Consider the following 17,800-nt stretch of genomic DNA (forward strand, 5'->3'; position numbering starts at 1 on the left):
GCCCCTTAAAACACCACAGTCCTTATAAATTCTTATCATGTCAATTTTTCAGTGGGAAAGGATGACAGAAGCATGAAAAAGCATCCTAACAGAGTACAGAGTCCATCAGTGCCCTCAAAAGAGACATGAGCCTAGCAGTCTTCCAGTATTGTTGTCTTTGCAGGGTAGATAAGAAAGAGCCAGAGGCTGCAGTGTGAAATGAAGATTAAAAGCACTTTTCCTGTAGAGAGGAGCTCATCTGACATCTATTTAAAGATAATGATAGCAGTCTGTTAAAGGCAGGTGAAACAAAGGGACAAAAGAAAATGTGTCTAAATAAAAAATAATGGTCATGGAGCTTAAAGGACTCAAAAATAAACACACATCAGGTCACTAACCAGTAAACAGTAGAATCTTAAAGGCCGTTTATCACAGAGCTGAACAGATATACGCAAAAAGAACAATGTTCTTCACCTCAAATGGTAAATCAAAAGCATGCTTTTAACCAGCAACAGCCCAAGAGAGGGGAACAAAGAAGCTCTTTTGATTCACTAGTGACATTGCAGACATAATGGCATCACCGCTCAAGACAGTGAAGGATATGTCTGAACTTCCTTCTTAGTTTTTTTTTTTGCAATTTATTTAAAACCAAAATTAACTGAAGGAAGATAGGCTGTTCATGACGTGGTTTGTATGCTGGGGGGTGAATGACAGCTCCATGCAGCTGAATTGTTATGTCTTAAATGGTCTATAAAAACCCATAAAACTCAACAGTGTTTCCAACCAATCTGGTCACCATGAAGTATAAGACTCATTTCACAAGTTTTCTTAATTTTCCTCATTCAGGCTGAGCTAAGAAGATACGAAGATACAAATACAGATTTCTGCCAGACTGCAGTTCACAGAACAGATTTGCAGCTTTTATACATGGCTGCATCTCGTTAAACTCCACAGAGACATGCAGATTCAGAGATGAGTATCTTGTCCGTCAAGCAAGTAATGCTGTTGTATGTGTGGAAAGGAACAGTTTATTTTAGAACTAGAAAAGGAAACTATTTTATGCAAGACTGCACTAGCCTTGCAGAGTCTGGTTTGCAACAAAATTTTTACAGAGAAAGTGGATTGAATTCACCTACTTGAAACTTGTAAATAAGGTTTTACTTCACAGATGTGACCAAATTTCCTCAACAACTCAGAATTTGTGTCTCAACTATCTTCCAGAGACTTTAAACCTTCTGGCACAGATGCCACTTATATATGTTGGATAGATGCTTCATAACAGGAGAATTTCTAATGTCAACCTCTTTCTTTTTATGCCAGAGGAAAATGATTGTTTGCTTGATCTTTGATACAAAGGGCTTTTGATGCCACCCAGCCACATGGGCAACTTTGTGTGTGTCCACATGCACCTATGCATGCCACCAATCCACTGCAGTGCTTTGGAATGACATATTGCAAAGGAACTTTCTAAAATTCCACATCCTACTTGAGATGTAGCCCACTTGGAAAATTCAAATGTAAAGCAGAAAGATGAATATTTGACTTGCTATTCTAACAGACTTGCATGACTGAAACACCCACTGCCAGTAAAACTGTTCAAGATCTCTCGTGATAACTTAATATACAATTTCAGTAAGTTTACTGGTCTGGTAATGCCTCTGGAAATCTAGTCATAATCATCATCTTAATTAAAAGATGTCCACAATTAGACTGACAAGAACCATCAGCCTAAGTCTGTCTTCTGTCAGACTTGCTGTAATGTGTTCTGAAGATATCCTATATACCATATACTGCCTTGCTGGTGACTGTGTGGCTGTTAAGAGAAAAAAATTTTTCTTTGTATTAGGAAGCATCAGAGAAGAATTTTCCTACACAGTAAATGCTACTTACAGACACAGATTTTTCATTTCTCAGTTTTTAAAAAAATCACAACTAATTTCTACACAGGTAACATGTGTAAACCAGTTGATGGAACAAGTCACAGCAATGCTTGCTTTGGTGCCAATTCCATTACTTCGATTAGTGCTCCTTCAAGGTGGAAAATAGCTTTGGAAGAACAGTTTAAAATGTTTTATACAGACAAACAAATACTAAAGAATTTGTGACTTTTGCTCCACAAAAATCACAGATGTGTTTGATTGAATTTCTGAAACAATTCAGAATTAGGAATGCATTAGAAATGGCCAATGACCACTTTTTAAAATTTTCATTCATGAAAAGCTTTTCGTTCTAAAAATCCACTGCAGCTGAAAATAACTCACTACTGAAAAAAAACCATGCCAATAAGATTCATTTCAAGGCTCCCTGGGTGTTACCTCTTTCTCTGACTTCAGATTGTGATGATTTAATGTTGTTCCTATCTTCATTGAACCCACATTAAAGAGGACATAGGACAAATCATTATGCTTGTATTTAGATAGCTATTGCTTCTTTCTCCATGTGCCCAGGACAGCCCAGAGAAATTCTAGGCAAAGCCACCAGTATGAGCATCTCTTATGAAAAAAAAAGAAAAATAAAAAAATATTACTAACAGCTTTTACATTTGTTTAGAGCACGTAACAATATCTAGAAATTCATTGCACAGGTGATCCTGAGCAGACAATATTCTCTTTCCCACGTCAGTTTAGATATACCTGAGTGGAATGCACATTGCTTGGTGACTCAAGGATGGGCTCTCTGAAATAATGCCTTCAGTTCAGCACTTCTTAAAAGTGCAGGGGAAAGGTTTGACTGGGTAGAAAGAAGAGGATTTGGCAGAAAGAGCAAGTATATTTTGCATGGTCCCAGCAATCTGCTGCCACCATCTCTCCTTCTCTCTTCCTTCCCTCATGGAATGAGTGCAGACTCTGACATGGGAAAGCACAGGAGGAGAAAAGGGACCACAGGAAAAGACTTTGAAAATCAGTGTATCTTGTGTCATGCTGTTCAGGGAGTAAGCCTGGCACTCTAAGCCTCCTGAACCATAAGTTCAATGTTTTCTCCTACCTGCAGACCTATTGTGCTGCAGTCACTCTTTTGTTGAGAGTTCTGTGGTATTCTTTGCAAGAATAAATTACAAACACAAATCAATTCTGTGACTGTCTAAAATATTGTTCACAGAAGCAGGTGAATGGTGGAACAAATATTAATACTCTGTAAAACAGTATTAAAGTTTATTCCCCAGTTCCTAATGCACTTATCCATGCTGTATAAGGATGACTTTGCATCCTTTCAGTCAGTTCTTCTTCTGGCTATACAGGAGATTCAGTTTCCATAAAGACTGTGGTACTTTTGAAAAGGTTTCCCATTATGAACTGAATCAGACTTTTTCCTGAACTTTATGAGGTCCTCTGAAATGGCAGAACATTGAACTGCCTTTGATATGATCATTTTCTCTCTGAGTAATAATTATAACTAGCTCTTTTCTAATATCCTCTTTTGGCTTTAGTACAGCTAAGGCTATAAAACAGGCCTGAAACTTTTCCCAGGCACTGTTGGGAACTCTTTTGTATTTTAAGTCAATACCTAAATATAATAAGTTTTCTTAATGTGAATGAAAATTCTGTATGAAGTCAATGATGTTCTACAAAGCTATTAGACCTCTCTTCCCTTGAAGTAACCTTGACTAGATGGCTAGAAACTCATGAGGGGTAGTCTAGAATATGTCCCGATTGTCTTCCTTCCTCTCCCATTTCATCATTTTACCCCTCTCTTACTGCCTTCCTTCTGCACAGAATCTTCCTTTCCAAGTGACCTGAGCCTCTTAAACATTCTTGACTCTCTAAAAACTTACTCCCCTTATTTCCTTTTCATTTCCAAATACTTCTCACACACTGTTTACAGCTACGGTGTTTCTTTCTGCAGTAAGAAATCATCCTCAAAGACACCTGCCCATGGCTCTCTAATAAACAAGCTCATGACAAATTGTTTCATAATGGTTTTCTAAAAAGCAAGTATTGAATCTCAACCACTCCTTGTTGAGGACTGTCTTACCTACTCATATGTTTGAACTGTTTCTTGCTATCCACTTGCAGAATGTGGCCTTGTGGTGGGCATTCAGGTGGCTGCATGTGTCCCAGAGGGCTCAGGCATCGTCTGCTGCTCTTTCCCTGCCACACTGTCAACAGCAACAGCATTCAGAGCACCTTTATTCTGGGGATTCTCCATTCCACTTCTGTGGGCAGCTCTAGCCTCTGATAGAGATGTAAGCCTCCTCTCGTGTTTCTGTCATATTGTTTTCAAAGGATCATGCGAAATTCTGGATGGGAAGACAACAGGCATTCTCCAGTCCAATCTGCTGCTCGAATCAGGGTCAGCTCTGAAGTCAGACCAGGCTTCTCAGGGCTTTATGCAGCTGCTTAACGGCTTAAAAACCTTCATGGAAGCACAATGAGCAACCTCTATGAAAGCCTCATCTTGTGCTGGGCTGTTCTTGTGAATCTCAGTCTTAACATCCTCACGAGTGCTCTAATGGAGTGTAGCTTTTCTCTAAGGCTCACCTACTACAGGAAATCCATTTAGTTTCTTGTCATCAGGTCACATCACCTGGCTGCTGGTATTGCACAGACTTTCAGGGACAGAGGTCTTTGTGTAAAAATTAATTATTTGGATTGTGGCATAGGATCAGGGCACAATTGGACTGTCTCATGGGCTCACCCGGGAGTCCCAGTTTTAAGGGTTCTCACAGCAGCATGTTCAGCTGGATTGGGTGAGACTCTCTGAGATGCTCTTCTGCTCATTTCATACAATCTACCTGCCTGTGGGTGTACGTGACCACTTCAGTTCATGTGTGATAAAATGTTATTGATTGTCTCCACTAGATCCAAGCCAGCTTCAAAACACCGAACAAAGATCTGTCCTACGTGACCATTTCCTCATCTGAAGGAATATTTTCTATTGCCTGTTTACACCTTTTGCCCATGTACAATTTGACTGATCCTGCAGCAAGAATTTCTGTGACACTCTACCCACAGCATTAATCAATAGATGTAAGCAAATAAATTGGATTTGACACAGCAGGAGCAGCCCAGTGGATTCTCTAGGGCTGTCTAAAAATCCCACCTGGAGAGGTGTTGCAACAATCAATAAAATATTTCATTTTCAAGGTGGCTGGTGTTTCAGACAATCACCTAGGTTTTTAATTCTCTGTTGGAGAGTGATAATGACAGCAAGCTCAACTCCTAACTTTCATGAGATAGGGGAGTAACAAAGTCCTGGGAGTCTTTTGCTGTCACTGGTATGTACCTCAGTCATGTCAAAAACTCATGTACTCCTCCAGGCACTAAGTGGGAGTTTCCAGCTGGGAATGAAATTAGCAAATTAGTTTACTGTAGCAACAGCAAATTGACAAAAGCATAGGAATGCATTTTTGTTTGATATTTTTTGGTTTCTGCTTTTAACTATGTATAAAGAAGAAGAACACTGTATTCATGCATATAGTATGGACAGGTCTGTTTTTTTCTCAGCTTATATATATATTTGTTATGAATGTATTTATGTTTCTTGTTCCTGATGTATTTCTTGTATTTTATTCAACTCTGTTAAGGGTTGATGTCTGGTATTCTTGTTGTAATTTGGAAAAAAATTCCACAAAAAATCCCCATAGAAAATCTTCTCCCTTTATTTCTTACTTTAGATCAATACTTTATTTTTGGAATGAAGGACTGAATTAAAATATTCTGCTGTCACCTCATTAATGAGAACTTGCTTGTCTAAGTCCTTCAGTTACCTGTATGACACAGCAAAGCCATTCATTTGATCAAGATCAGAATATGCTTAAACACCAGAATTTATGAATTTAAGATTGGAAAGAGAGGGGGGTTATATGGCCCAAAGAATTAATTAGAAAGTTTTACACAAAATAAAACTTTAAATCCATTTGAACTTGGATATCTGAGATGAAATGACAAGGAGTAAAAGAAATGACAATGAACGTCATTTTCTTTTGTGTTGCTCTAATCTTTTCTGTGAAAACCACTTAAGTCTTGATCATAGTACTTGCTTGAAAGCTGCAGGGGAAGAAGTTCATAAAATTAAGTTTCCAAGTCATTCAATTACTATTTAGTCAAACGGTTCAGAAAAAATCTTCATAATTCAAAAAATCATACTTTTTCTATTGTGTATGTGTGCATGATTTTTAATCAATATAGCCCTTAAACATCATAAAACTGAAATATTCATAAATATATTTGACCTGACTGCAAGATTTACTTTTTCTAAGATCTGAAGATCGCAGTCAAGTCTGAGAATGAATTACAAATGTACACAGATGCTCCAACCCATGAAATATTTGGATTAATCATATTTTTGCAACACAAAGCAACTTTAAAAAGCCTGTTGTTAGCTTTCCTCAGCAGAAACATCACTGAACCACCTTGGCAGAAAAATAATTGCAAATGGGTAGGTCGTACATAATGACATACCTGGTTTAAGACAAGAACAGAAGTCTACACAGCCTGGCATTCTGTGAATGACAATGGCCAAAACAAATATCCTGGGCATATGGGAGAGGGGCAACATAATGATTTTTTCAGGATATTTTCCACCTTCCTGATATTTGAAATTCAGAGGTATCCTGGAAGAAATGTGATACTTGCATATTTAAGAGAATGAAGGAGATAGATCAGTACCTGTGCCAGCCCTCCACTGCCTCCATGCCCCACTTAAAATGAAAAAGAAAAAAAAAAAGAAAAAAGAAAAATAAGAAAAAAAAATTGAAAAAAAAGCAGAAGAAAAAAGAAAAGAGAAAAAGAAGAAAGAAAACAAAAGAAGGAGAAAAACAATCAACAGATGAGCAGTATTGTGAGTGTAAAATATCCTTTTGTATTTTTTCCTCCTGGTAATAGATGTGATATTGCAAGCACAAATCTCACCTACATGACCCTGTTGATTCCAGCAAAAGACAGAGAAAAGAACAAGTTTGGAGTTTGGGGATTAACATCTTTGTGCTGGCAGCACAGCATTTGGATGTGTTTCGTGCTTCTGTGTCAACATTCACACGTTTTTGGCAGGGGATGATGTTCAGGGCACCGAAGGTTCACAGCCCTTTCCCAGCAGAACACAGCCTGCCAGGGCAGTGAAAAAAAATGCTTTAAAAAACTGACTTGGACTAGAAGGGGTATGCATACTGCTTTCAGAATGTCTTTAATCTCCTGGAATGCTAAAAAACATCATCAATCATTTCAAGATTTCCTGAGGTAGAGACAGTGCTGATAGCTTTTGGGGTCTGATCCCAACCTGCCTTGCATCCATAACGGTGTTTCTATCACACCTGAGCCTTAAGGGAATTTTCATCCTCCTTACTATTATTTTTAGTTAACAAATGTAGTTAAGAAAATCTGATCTGTTAAATCAGTTTAATTAAGTGAGTGTGAGCTCTTTGTGTGTGAACATTATTGTTTTGGATTAAATGAATTTAGTTTAAATATTCTGAATCAATATATGCCAAACAAAAATAAACACATTATTGGACTGAAGTAGTTGTTCACATGCAGTTTTCAGTGTTCCACATTTAACTCCAAAGCTTAAGTTAAGATAGTGTAAATTTAGACTTTGGACTGTGTGTGATTCCATTCCACAGTACATCAGATATTTGAGACAAGGTTTTCTGGGGTTACATTCAGTTTCTCATATGTTTCTGCTTAAAAAAATCAGCACTGAGCAGAAGCATTCGCTAAAATAAAAGAGCCAGAAAACAATTTTCACAACTATCAACAGCACATAGACACTTGGAGTGTACAAGTGTCAAGATACAGAAGCTGTTGAAATCAGTTGGAAAATGCTTATCAACATTACAGTTTTGTATCCTGTCCAGCAGACCAAATATTTACAACCGATAGCAAATTTTGTGGTAGCTGATGATTTCCTACCAAAAGCTTTTATCTTATTTAAAATAACAAAAATATCAGTTTCTTTAGGCTATTTTACAAAGCATTAAAAGTGTTTGTTAGAGCCAGATTAAACTCATTAAAAGGGAAAATTTTAAAAGCAATTAGTAGGGGTTTTTGCAAGCCACTTTCTTGTAATCTATTTGGGACAGCAAAGAAGCATTTTTGCACTCAGTCTGCAAAAGGAAACTTTTTTTTCCCCGCAATCATTGTGTGTTTAAGCCCATTGAAATTCTTGTTTGATTAAATTATTGGTGCAGTATTTTTTTTCCCACCCATGGGAATTTCCTTATCTTTAGTTAAGATATGTGTTAAAATATTGTCCTACCAATACACTGCTTTGTGAGGGACTCTTAGAAATTTTACTGAGATACAAACACAGAGCTGGTGACTGCAGAGGATGTTTATACACAAATATCAGGGGCATCCAAGTCCTGGAAATGTAAACGTTATGCCTGAAATCTTTGAGGGGAAATGGGATGTGCACTTTTGTCATTTGTTTAAAAGGAGCAGGGCTGAGTCCTGATGAAGCAAGAGCAGGATGGCAGCAGAATGCTTTTCCTGATGAATCCATAGTGATGGAAACTGAGCAAAGAACTGCATGGTCCACACCAGGAGGGCCACTGCCAGGGAAACAAGGCACACCATCGCTTTCTTTCTCTCCACAATTTCTTGAGAGGTGGATGGGAAGTGCTGAGCTCTTCTTCCAGGCATTCAGTGAAATGACTTGTGGGAGTGGTTCTGGGCTGCCCCTGGAAAGGTTCAGACTTGACATTAGGAAGCATTTCTTTACAGAGGGGGTGCTCAAAAACTGGGTCAGGCTTCCCAGAGGGATGGTTGATGCCCCAAGCTTGTCAGTGTTTAAGGGGAATTTGGACAATGCTCTTAATATTATGCTTTAACTTTTGGTCATCCCCGAAGTAGCTGGACAGTTGAATTAGATGGTAATTATAAGTCCTTTCCATCTGAAATATTCTATTCTATTCTATTCTGGTCCATTCCGTTCTGTTCCGTTCCGTTCTTACAGACGCTTCAGTTTTAAATGTCTTTTTCCTTCCTTACAGTCACAGCATGCTGAATGATCCAGGAGGAGAAAGGGAGGACATTCTTCTTTACCAAGCTGTTTGCCTCTCACCAAAATATCAATTTTCATCTATTTCTCCGTGTGATTCCTGTGAATTTGTGAAAGACATTAAGTCCTTAGAAACAACCCAAATCTCCATCTTTAAGATTCTGGAAAGTTGGTAGAAATAGTATCTTGGTTTCTGTCAGTAATTCAGTGAATTTACTTCTTAACATAATATAAAAACTTAATTCTCATACTATTTTATATATTTTTTAGAATATGACTTATTCTTTGAGCTCTGTCAGGAATAAAGATAACAGTAGTTCAGTAGATGAAGATAAATTATTCTCTGATTCTATCATCAGTTTTTAGCCAGAAAAGTCCTTTAACTTTCCTGGTAGATATGAGCTGAAGCCTCTACACAAAGCTTTTCTAGCTCTCCCCTTATGTACATTAGAAACATTAGAACAAGCTCCAAGGGGAACAGCAGAATAGAGAGAATATTGCAAGAATTCAAATACCTCATGTTCTTGTCCCAAAAAATATTCACTCATCAGGCAAGCCCATGAGAGCTCATTAACACAAACCAAGATTCTTGGCTTGGTCCATCAGCTTGATGCCACCGAACCCATGGAGTTACTCCAGAGCAAGATTTATAACAAAGTGAAGAGCAAACCTCTCTTATCATTCACATCTTGATTAAAGATACACATTTCTTCTCTCTTCCTGTGAGAAATTTGTATTTGCTGGGAATGAGAATTGGGGTTTATAAAAGGACTGCAATATTATTCTTCCCTCTTTATGTTTTTTCCCTAACTGAAGTGAAGCTGAAATTGAATATTGAACAGTTATGTCTCAACTGCAGAATCACCTTTAGTTTTTACCTTTTATGCTTAGCTGGGAAGGGATGCCAGAATCACAACTGTCTCCCAACATTAGTGGAGACAATCCAGAGACACTTTTGCAAACTGTGGCTGTGTTATCCTGTTTTGGCCATTCAGTCCACTTTATGTCAGGACCTGGAACCGTTCTGCTCCCACTAGGCTGTGATCAAATAATGTTGAATGAGTTTAAGCAGAAAAGCAGAATCCAGTTTTGTTCCTGGCACAGACAAATTCTGGAAGCAGGATGCATTTCTTCTCAAGGGGATCTGAGAAGTCTTCTTCTTATTCCCCACTTGAGTCAGCTTGGTTGTATTTATGTGAAGATACCAAAGCAATCTTGGAAAAAAGGTAGACTATGCCTTTTCTTAGCTATGTGGAGTATCTCCTGCAAGAAATTGTAAAACATGAAGATCCCTTGGTTTTATTTATTGTCAATGTTTATGTTATCTCAATTGTTGTACATTTGCAACAGCTGTGAAATCCCAACACAGAGATATTCCTGGAATAATTATCTCCTGCTGCAGTCTAATCAGAGTAGAGAATGTGACTAGGTCAAGGCTCTGGAGTTTTTTAAGATGAGATGCATGTGATGATAAATAATGTATGTGTCTAATGTGTTCCAACAAGATGTAAAAGAAAATTAATTCCAGAGGCAGTTTTTTATTATTCTTGAGTCTGTATCCTGTCATCTTCACTGTGAGTCAAATGCCATATTACAGCTAAAATCCTGTTCTGCAAATGAAATCCTTTAGTCATGCTAATTTTAATTTTAAATTCGATTGTTTGCATTTTACAACTCTTACTATTAACCTGCAAGCCAGTTATACCTCCTAAATTTTAAGACACACAAAAAAACTCTTTTCCTATTCTAGCACTGCAGATGTAAATCATGATGCCATAGATTTACCTCAAGTGCATTTCAGGAAAGCTGAGGGCAATGAACTGAGGAGGAAACTGGGCCTACTGAGAAGGCCTGGAGGAAGCAGAAGAATTAAGGCAGGAAGGATCTAGAGACCTTTAACAGATATAAAATGTAGGCTACAAAGCCATAGAAAACCGAGTTTCATCAGTTTTACTGGAACAGTTTGTTTCTACAGGAAGGTATACCCATGTAGGCAATAAATTTAAACAGTTCCTCAGGTTCAACCAGCCATCAGTAGGGTCTGGTACCCCTTTGGACTTGAGCTGTGTCTCAGACCTGGGCAGAGCAATTTCCTGCCACCTTTAACACTATCTAGATCAAATGCTCCTCTTATACCTCAAGATTTGGATCTGGCCGTGATCTCCTAATGTTAAAGCTTCAAAATTGTTTCATGGTACCAGCAGTCAAAAACACTAAACCATTTACTTTCCCTTTTAAAAAATTGCTCTGGAGAGAAATACAACTTTTTTTTTTTTTTTTTTTTTTTTTTTTTTTTTTTTTTTTTCCACAGGATGAATCAATTTTAAGCAGTATTTTATTACAGGAAATGAAGCATACCAGGTGGAGTTTGACATGCTTTTTAAATTGGCAAAATTAATCAAACTCCAAATTTGACAGGTTAGTAGAGTTAATATAACTAGAGTTTCAGCAAGTGCCCACTAGTGAATACTGCTCAGGACTGCAACTTTCCAAATGGGAAGGAGAACTCAAGCCATTCAGATATCATCTCCTTGCAGTATCCCCTTGCTCCTGCAGAGGTTACAGCAGTGCATTCCATAACAAGTGACTGGCCATGTACAAACAGCATAGGTTAATCTTTTGCTCTAAAAATTCACTAGCTCCAGGCAGATCTCTGTCTGGAGCAACTGGGAAAGTGGGTTTAGATGACCTTGATGTGTATAACATCAGGCACAGAGCTAATCATCTGAGAATATATATCTAAATCTAAACTATCACAGCTAAATGCTAGAGCTCTATGTTCAGCTGAAATTTGTTGAACATATTTGCTCACCAGCTTGGCTAATATCTAATTTTAACTGCAGAAGTTCTGCTAATTGGTTCATAATTCAGCAACTCAGGCTTTGAAACCTTTTTTCCCATTGAATTAGCCATAAGATGCATATCTTATGAGAAGGCAAGTTATCTGGGGAGGGAAAAAAAATACTGGTACCACAGCACACATCTCAACTATTGATCTGGCAGCTGGTGGTTTTAAATCTCTAATAGCACATTTCTAATAGCCTAAATAAGCAACAGCTGAAAATATTTCCAAGAGAAAGGAAATTTCTCCTGGTAAATGGAATGGAGGAAGAGAAGACAATGACAATATTCACTGTGTCATTCAGAACATGAAATAAATGAAAAATTAAGAGTGAACATAAAGTTAAATGAGAGAGTTGACAGGAAGATTTGAGGTGAATGTAAGATTGTGGTTTTTTTCAGTACAGGATTTTTTGAGATAATCCTCTACATTTTATCTGACATTAAGTTGTCCTGGGATTCAGTTTCTAAACTGACAGTATGAGCAGAAAGTTATTTCTTTAAAAAATCACTCCCTCAGTGAGGGACATTACTATCACAGAAGCATTGTACCATTTGCTCATGCAGGCCAGTCGGATAACATAAATGCATTTTCACACTGTGTACATAAGAGATCATGCAAGATCTTGAGTTCCTCCATGAGACAAATTACTCAAAGCTGGGCAGGATGCAAATGAATAAATCAAACATTCTGATTGAAGGAAATCATTGGTATTGACCACCCATTATAGGAGAATTAAAGTCAACATTTACATGGACATTTTAATCCAAAGATTCCCACACTCCAAAGATTCCTGCTTTTATGCATATCCAGGGTCAGATCAGTGTCACAACCTGTACACCCACCTTCCACTCAGCCAGGAGCAGGACTGGAAGCCCAAGGGCCCCACAAAGATTTTATTTCTCTAAAATTGCAACTCCAGCTGCATCCCTTCAAAATAGACCTGCAGGAGGCTTTTGCCTCTCAAATGCTGTTTTCATGCTGGGGTGGCAGGATCTGCAGTTAGGGGGTGGGAGCATTCACCACTCTTCATGATGATGCTGTTCAACAGATCACTTGGCTGCAGTGAGGGAACATAACTCACTACCACAGCAGTTACTATGATCCCATGGGATTACAGAAATTACAGAACTAATAGTTACCTAGCTACTAAGTAGACCTTTCCTGGTTCCAAGTGGATTTAGAGGCTCACACTTTCAGCCACAGGCTCACATTTTCAGCCACAGACCTTCCTTATTCTTGGTAAATGTTAGGACATCTCTGAATAAATATCAGCAGGGGCTGAGGTGCTCGGGGTCAGATATTTCATCAAGGATGACCATGTATCTGGAAATCCACACACGTCCAGGGCTCATGTGTAGTGTTACTAACAAAAGGTGATTGTTGGAAAACATCCAGCTCACTAATCCTCTGCTCCAAGTCACAGTGTACAAGGGCCTGACATATTGTGCAATGACTCTGCAGTAGTAAGCCTCAAGGGCTTACTACTAAAATGTTATTTCTCTAAATAAATAAATGAATGTATGTGTTTAGATATTTCATTTCAACAGTGTGAACCCTCTTCTGTGCCTCCAACTTTGCAAACAGAAAAGCTTCATAAAACTACAGCTATTTTTGAAGTTTCGGGTAAAGTAATATGGGGGATTGACATGTTAGTTGATGTAATCACAAAATAATAATAAATTATTATAGGCTAAGTATCAAAGCTTAAATGCAGGTGATATGCATGCATTCATTTCTCTTGGAATTATATATAATTGATTGGAATTATCTATATTTGTACTGCAGGAATTTCCAAAATTGAACCTAAGAGCTTAGAAAACCAATGTCAGAAGAAAAAACAAACAAACCCCAGAAAACTTCTGTCCTTCTGCTCTCCATATAATTTGAATCCACATAAATTCTGTAAAAACAAATTGCAACAAAACCTCCTGCTATCTTCATTGCAGCTTCTATATGCAGTAAAATGTATTCAAATAATAAAACAGTTCTTGATTCAATGGTCTAATGTTTTGGAATTTAGAGGGGACATTTCTGTGAGTGATGTTGCAGTACATTGCTCACTAAAATACAAACCACTTTTATAAAGCAACACTACAAATCATTTGGATCTTTTTGTAAAACCTCTCCTGGCAAATGCTTCCTATCACATTGATTTTTGAAGAATACTTCAGATTCTCATGCTTTCATTGTGGCTTATTAGCATAGAGTAATACAAAAATACATCTATTTTTGGACATTCTTTCTATCAGTATTAATTAACTCTTGACTATGCTAGAATGATCAAGACAGATTACAGTTTTATTTTGCCTTTTTCTGGATATCTTGCTCACAAATTTTGAACTTTTTGGCATATTTTCATGAAGAGAAAAAAAAATCTAGTATTGAAATTCTCCTGAGTTTTCAAAACATCAGAAGAAAAATGAAATTGTGGAACTCATATATTTAAAATCAGAGGTGGGAGAGAAAGGATGGTAGAAAAATAATTTCTGTATGTAAATACTGTCATTCTTACATGGATCAAAAAGAGGAGTACAAATAAGCAAGGTGAAAGGAAGATTGTGAAATAGCAGATTTTACTGATGGCTTGTGAACAGCGAGTTCTGTGTCCTTAAATAGTGTTCTCCACAATACAGTGTAGTACTCACTTCTCATTAAAAATCTGCTGTCAGCAACAGCCTGAAGGCTTTTGGCCTTCAAGTTGTTGAAACAGAAAGTAAAATAGAAATAATACAACTAGTTCCCTCATATTTGACAGCTGGGAGCGTACTGGGTGCATACAAATTTTAATAGCCAACACAGAAAAAAGGAAATTTTCTAAACAATTTACTGGTGTACAGTGTGCTCACCAATCACAACTGTTACACTCAAGATGAAGAAAATAATCTTCTAAGGAATAATCTTGAACTGAAGGTTTAGACCAAAAATACAAAAGGAGCCACTAGAGACAATCTCATGCAGTACCTTGTGGTGCTCATGAATGAGTCCTTGTTTGATGTGTTTATAAGACCCTGTAAATAGATTTTGAGCTTTCTTCTCTTAAATAGATGCTATCTATCTTAAATAGATAATTTTCACAGTGATTAGAAAGTGTTTCGTAATATTCTATTTAAATTACTCATTGCCAAAGGTTAATTCACTTTCCTATTTACTTTGGCCATGCAAAAAAATAGCTTATTCTCTTGTAATACACCTTTCACAAGTCACAATACCATTGCTATGATTTTCCCTTTGTATCTTTCCTAGAACAAACAGAACTAATTCCTTTATAGGTTTGGTTTGATAGTTTAATTACTGCTCTGGATAATAATGGCTATCCTTAGCAAATGCTATCATTAGTAATGGTGAGACTAATTTTTGTCTCACATTCCCTTTAATAATGCTTGGAAAATGAAAGTTTATCTGATGTCAAAATATGGAAAGAAGTGGAGTGTTTCCAGATGGTCAGAATAAAACTGTTCAATTACAAAAAAACCTTTCATATAATGTGTTTGTAAGATTTCTCTTGAAATGGCCATTGCTGGCCTTATCATCTGAAAATGTTTTGGTGTACAGGTGACCTGCAAAACAGGTGACATATTAGAGTGTCATGCATAGAAAAGATTTTGTTTCTCTTCTGGCATGGAAGATAAAGGATCTATCAGTATCTTCCTCACACTAATGCAGATTTCTCATCATTTTTGTAACTCTTTGTAGTACTGTAGCATGTAATATTGCAATAATTACAACTTTTGTAATATTTATTAAAGGTCCTTAAAATTGGACATATCTGACATCAAGACATTGTTTATTTTAGTGCCAAGGTCAAGTCCTTCTACTACCTCATCCTTTGTTAACACATGGCATCACTCAAATAAAAACCTGGAAAAGCCTCTTGCACACCACATCCACATCCTGCAAGGTGATGAGAAAAAATAAAAAAGAAAAAGAAACAAACAAAATTAAAAGCTTTGCCTGTAACTGCTTACATTGTCTTAACAAGCATGTCAACCTACCCTCTACAGCAGGGGCCAGCCTTGACCATTTCTGAAAAATATGCCAGCATGAACTTGTGTTCATGCATGATTGTATATTGCTCCAAATCTCATTAATGTCTTAGAAATAGGAGATATTTAAATTCAGAGTGGGTTAGAAAAGTCAGCCTGTTGGTGAGCAGTAATATTGCTCATGTCTACTGAGCTTTCAAAATAAAGACAGGGATTTGATAGAGGAAAGAAGGACATCAATTCACAAAGTTGCTGTGGGTAATATCACTCATGTGCTGAAGATTTTGGCAAACAGCTGATTTTGAATTTTCACTGTGAATGGAAACTTCTAAATCATTCTGAAGAGAGAGGCTTCTTGAATTTACAGAGATGGATCCTAAAAATAATATGATTTATTAATAATGAAATTAAGGGTAAGAGGATGGGAGTATTTGCATTATTAGACAGAATTAGTTCTGTTCAGAATAAGCTCCTGGGGCTTCCTTATGTCAAAGGAAGACTTTTCCTCACTTTCCAACAGAGAGGCCAATGGAGTGATCATATATAATAATTTACTGTTATTATACACAAGATCCTCTGGTTCTTATAAAAATATAAGAGATTCAAGTTAAGAATAGAGTGGAAACAGGGTTCTGTCACCAGTGCATTAAAATATTATAGTCAATTTAGCATTAAAGAGCTTCTGAGGTGGACATAAACTGAATACAAATTACTCTCAGGTCAGAAACATTTTCTTCCACAAAAGCAACATTTTCAAGGCAGCCAGAGTTCTGGAGAAGAAAACCTAATTAAGTGCATTTTTGAAATTAGGTTTTTGAATATCTGCTGGATTTTTGTATTCAATAGATATCATAGAAGTGAAATCCATTAGATCCTAAAGAAAGGAAGACTTTTCCTTCAGGGTTTATACTACCATTTGCTGTATATTGACTGTTTTGAGCTAGCACAATCTATCACTTTAATCAGGCAATGTAATTCACTCTTTTCATTCTATACGATGGCATTCAAAATCCCGAAAAACTTTAAGGACAAAACAATATACAGCCTCCAGGGAAAACTTTGTATGCCTTTAATATATGATTTTATATGCCAGCATCTCCACCATGACTGAGCTGAAGAAATGTTACCTGTCATCTCATACATTGGGAAGGTAGAAAGATGATCTTTTCAAAGGCTGAGATGTGTATTGGGGTCAAATTGCTTTTAAACACTTCATCCCCTGAAGAAAATCTGTTGTTCTGATCAAAGCAATTGTTTGACAGATGGATGAATAGTGCCTTTCAAGCACAAGCTGCTGGGCTTCTGGTAGGAATTCCTACAAGGAATTTCATGCCTCATGTGCTGTGGAAGAAATCAGGCTACATGGTCACTATAGTGTAATCTGTATGTAACTGAGTGTAGCCCAAAAATTAAAATAAACATGTGGACTAAGGCAAAAATTCATAAAGTGACTATCTTTTAAGTTTGGGGGTTTTTTTCTGGAAAATATAACTTCCTTCTTTCTCCAGAAACAATTATTTGTCTTTTGCTTAAAATAAATAACCCACCTAACCTATATTGGTTAAACACCAAGATTTTCAGCATTTGCTGAAAAAAAAGTGAAAAAATTGAAAATCTGTGATGGAAGAAGAGTCAAAAGGATCCTTGGAACAAAATGGCAGCATGATTACTGAAAAAAAAAATTATTATAAAAATGACAATATTATAAAAATGGGTCAAGAAGCACTGATGTATGTTTTCACTTCAGCTTAAAAATAGCAACAAAATTATTCAAATATTGAGAAAAATGTGAAGAAAATATTCTGGAAGTGTATAAATGGTAGAATTCAGTAGACAAATCTGGTAATTTTGAAACCATAAAGTATTTAACCATCATCCTGTGAATACATCTAAGTTCAAAAGGACAATAAATGACAGAAGAGAAAGGAATCAATTAATCTTAAGATCATAATTTTTTGTGTCATATGAGAAATGCAGTAGAATCCATTCTAAATATGCATGGAAAAATGCTTCCAATTAGGTATCATGTAAAATTATAATACAGTATTCCTGCAAA

This window comes from Zonotrichia albicollis, chromosome 4, assembly GCF_047830755.1.
Source record: "Zonotrichia albicollis isolate bZonAlb1 chromosome 4, bZonAlb1.hap1, whole genome shotgun sequence".
In the NCBI taxonomy this organism is placed as follows: Eukaryota; Metazoa; Chordata; class Aves; order Passeriformes; family Passerellidae; genus Zonotrichia; species Zonotrichia albicollis.